Here is a 4,297-nt window from a genome sequence, read left to right on the forward strand (position 1 = left end):
TTTTACACGAAAGGTTATTTGAGGATCTGTTCCTCAAGGGTCACATGGGCTTGGGAGGAGCTCTTGGATCCTTTCTTTTACCAGTTCCATCTATGTGAAGATAAGTCAAAGGTCCTGTTCGACCATGTCTGGCTTCACTTGGAAGCATGAATGAGATGTTTCCTCTGCGCTGACCTTCCTCTTTGTAGACTGGACACTGCTTCAAGTCCATCTCGTGGGGTCTCCATGTCTACAGCTCTGTAGTGTGATTTGAAATCAAGAATGGTAATGCCTCCATTTCTTTTATTATTCCAGATTATTTTAGCTATCCCATTTTTTTTGTGTGTTTCCATATGAAATCTGAGGTTCTTTTTCAATTTCTGTGAGAATTGTGCTGGAATTTTAATAGGGATTTCATTCAATCTCTGGATTGCTTTTGGTAGGATGGTCATTTTTGTTATTATAAATGCACAACAGAGAAGAGGAAAATAAAACAGACAAATAAACAAAAACTCCAAACTTTGGTTTTCAAAAAACGATTATCTCATTGGAAGCAAAAAGAAGGGAGAGATGGTAAAACATATCAATTTTAACAATGAACACTTCTACAGATGTTTAAAAAAAGACAATAGGTATATCATGCATAATATGATTTGATAATTTGGATATTTTACTATCCTTGAAAAATAACATTTACTATTAAAAAGAAATGGAAAATTTGAAAGATTTACAAGATTATAAGACTTAAATCTATTAATAAAACCTTCCCATAACACAAACTCCAAGGCTTGATTTCATTGGCTAATCCTTCCTAATACTCAAGGGGAAAAAACAGCATCAATAAAAAATTTCTTCAAGATGGTAATTTTGTAGGGCTACCATAAACTTGCTATAAAATGTGATACAGATTCTACAAATACAAATCAAACACAGGCCAATCTCATCCTTTAACAGAGATGCTAAACTGCCAGACAGATAGCAATAAATTAAGTCAAGAATGCATGAAATGGATGCTACATATCATGAAAACTGTATTTACATCAGAACAAGTTTAGTCCACCATGAGATAATCAGTGCAAGAGATGATGTAAAGGAAACAACCTTATCATTTGTATCCATAGGAGGAGAAAAAGCTTTTAAAAAACTCCGTTGATAAAGATTCTTAGTAAATTGGGAATCGAGAGAGTGGCTGTCATTTGATAAAGCATATTTATTTTTAAATATTTTATTCATTATTTTTATGTTTATGAGTGTATTGCTTGCATGTATGTAAGTGCACCTATGTTGTGCAATGCCTGTGGAGGTCAGAGGAGGGCGTCAGATCCCCTGCAAGTGGAGTTACGGATGGTTGTTAGCCACCATTTGATGCTGGAAATGGGACCTGCGTCCTCTGCAAGAGCAACCAGTGCTCTTAACAGCTGAGCCATCTCTCCAGCCCCTGATAAGGGGTATTTAGAAGAGATCAAAGTCTACAGCAAAGTTCATGGTGAATTACTGAACTCCAGTTCCTGATATCAGAAACAGCAATAAATACCAGCCACCACATGGCTGTTCACTGGCACCCAGGATACTCTGGGCAGCCCAACAGAACAGGATTAAATCATTGAAGGCTCTTAAGAACTGGAAAAAGAAAATCCTGTTTTTCACAGATCATATAATCATGAGATAGAAGAACCAAAATAATCTATAGAGACCTTTAAGTTATAAATATTAATAATGTAAATAATAATATAAAAATAGAGAAAGTAAAATTTATAGCCTCAAAACATCAAATACCTAGGAATAAATTTAATGAAAACAAGTATTTAAACGTTAAGGAAAGGTCACAATTCCATATGGAGATGAAGTGTTTGACATTGAGCAAACTTAGTCTTGGCTAGAAATTAAGCAATTATCCATTTTGACCATCAGAGAAGGAAACTGCTCACAAAACTTCCTAACTAGTTAGATGAACAAAGTACTCCCATTCCTGCGTGAACTGTCTGGGGCACACAGAAAACTACCACATGAGAAGATCTTGGTCCAGGCTTTCTGGCCTCACCCCATCTGTACTAGGAAAGAACGAAGTAAAGCATTGTACGCTTTATTTTAATGTCACCAATTTAATTTTGTGCATTTGTGTCAGAATACTTAGTTTACAAGTTTGGGGGCTCTAATTGAATAATTTTCTTTGAGAAGTAAAATCTAACACAAATTCTTATTCTTTAAAGCTGCACTAGATGTTACCATTACCTTGGGTAACTTTAGATAACTTAACATCTATGGACAAAGCTATCATTGTTTTTTTTTTAGACAGTACCTTGCCTGAAGACAACTTTAAATAAAATAATATGCTGAAAAAATATATGTGAACAGTTATTTGATTATTTTCATTGTAACATTATAACACTTGACTTACAAAGGAAACTGAGTATTTTAGAGTTAAAAAAAAAACAGAATTTGATTTATATGTATAGAGAAAGATATCAGGACAAAGGGAGCTGAGCTGGTGAGTTTAGGATCCAGGGAACAAGCTGGAAGACCAAAACTTCAAGGAGATATTGAGATTTCAGCACCTAGTCTGAAATGCATCAGGAAGGACCAGTAAGTTGGTAACAGTGGCCGAGTTTCTGTGTTGCTGTCTTGAGGCCAAGTTCTTTCTTCTCTGTAAGATTCCTTGGCTCTGCTCTTGAGACCCTCCGCCCCCAGTTTCATAAGGACCACCCATGCTACAGAAGACAATCTGTTGCATTAAAGGTAGTTTCTTTAAATAACCAGTTCTAAAATGTAGTTCATAGTTGACCAGACATTCTGGACACTTATAACCAAGGTGACATAAAATGTTCATGACGATGGGCAAGACCGCTTCTAGAATATAGTTCATAGTTAACCAGACATTCTGGACACTAATAACCAGGGTGACATAAAATGTTCATGACGATGGGCAAGACTGCCTTTAAAAAAGCCACAAAATATTTCTGACACATGATAAAGTCTCAAATAAATGAAGTTTAAAAAATAAATGCATACATAAATAAATGAATAAATTATATTCCCTGCTACCTTTGATGATTTGATGTCTATATATAGATGATACAGCTCAGTACCTGGCCAAGAATTTATTTTTATAATCTAAATTAAATATCCTTTTCATATTAGGAAGTATTCTAAGAGACTTCTGTCTTTAGAAATAAAAGCATCAATAAGAGCAAAGCCTTTGCACAGTGTATGGCATACTTTGGCCCATGATTTTAATCATCAAAGCACCCCAGTTTCAGCAAGGGAGAATGCAACACACCAATGAACATTCTTCCAAGTCAGAAAAGTCTCCTTTAATGTGAACCTTCAGGAAGGGGAGGTGAAGAGACACCATCTAGTCCTACTTGGTTGACTTAGCTTTGTGAAACTGACAGCCTACAGGAGAGGTCACACATGTCATGGACCCATTGTCTTCACGTTGGCAAAAAATCACATGCCACAAAGAGCACCTTGCATTTCCCGGTGACCACCCTAAGGTGCAGTACAATTTCATAAGAAACGTATCACCAAGTGTTTCTTGGACTCCAACTGTGTGACGGGTTCAATCTGAAACTTCAGTATTCTAAGGTAGTATGAGAAGACACCTTACCCACTAAGAAAGAAAGCACAGAGAGATGACTAAGAAAGCAAAGCTTTCATTTTATTATCACCCCCCACACAAATACTGTATTTTCAATACCTATCTTCATCATCTACAAATTGCCTTCAAAATACATACAAAACTACTAAGCCTGGTGGTAGTAACCCATCCATGCTTTGGAACTTTTCTTTGCCCATGTCCTTATTTGTCACTTACTGAGATATAACTGTCCATTTATTAAAGAGAAGAGTTTATGTCCTTGCCTGTCCACAGAAATTAGTAGTGAGTCACAGAGAGGCAAATCTTCTGCTTTCATAGCTACAATTGACCTTATTGTTCAGCCTCCATCCTTTAGAGAACAGGAAACTAAAGCCCATGAAACATACTTAACAATACTCAGTAAATATACTATTGTTAGTTTGAATGTGATTCAACCATGTAAAAAGAGCAAAATAAAAAGTGTAAGTTTTCCTTCTCGGTTCCCGCTCCATTCTTCCCAGTCATTAGTCTGTCTGTATTAAAAAGTTTTCTCTTTCTGAAACAAGGGCAAGAATTAACAAGTGGGACCTCATTAAGCTAAAAAGCTTCTGTACATCAAAGGAGACAAGCAAGGAAACAAACAGAAAACCCACAGAATGGGAGAAAATCTTCACCAGCGACACATCTGATAGAGGTTTAATTACCAGAATATATAACGAACTTAAAAAACAGAGACCCAAA

The sequence above is a fragment of the Nannospalax galili genome, unplaced genomic scaffold (assembly GCF_000622305.1).
Source record: "Nannospalax galili isolate Female #2095 unplaced genomic scaffold, S.galili_v1.0 scaffold46, whole genome shotgun sequence".
Classification (NCBI taxonomy): Eukaryota; Metazoa; Chordata; class Mammalia; order Rodentia; family Spalacidae; genus Nannospalax; species Nannospalax galili.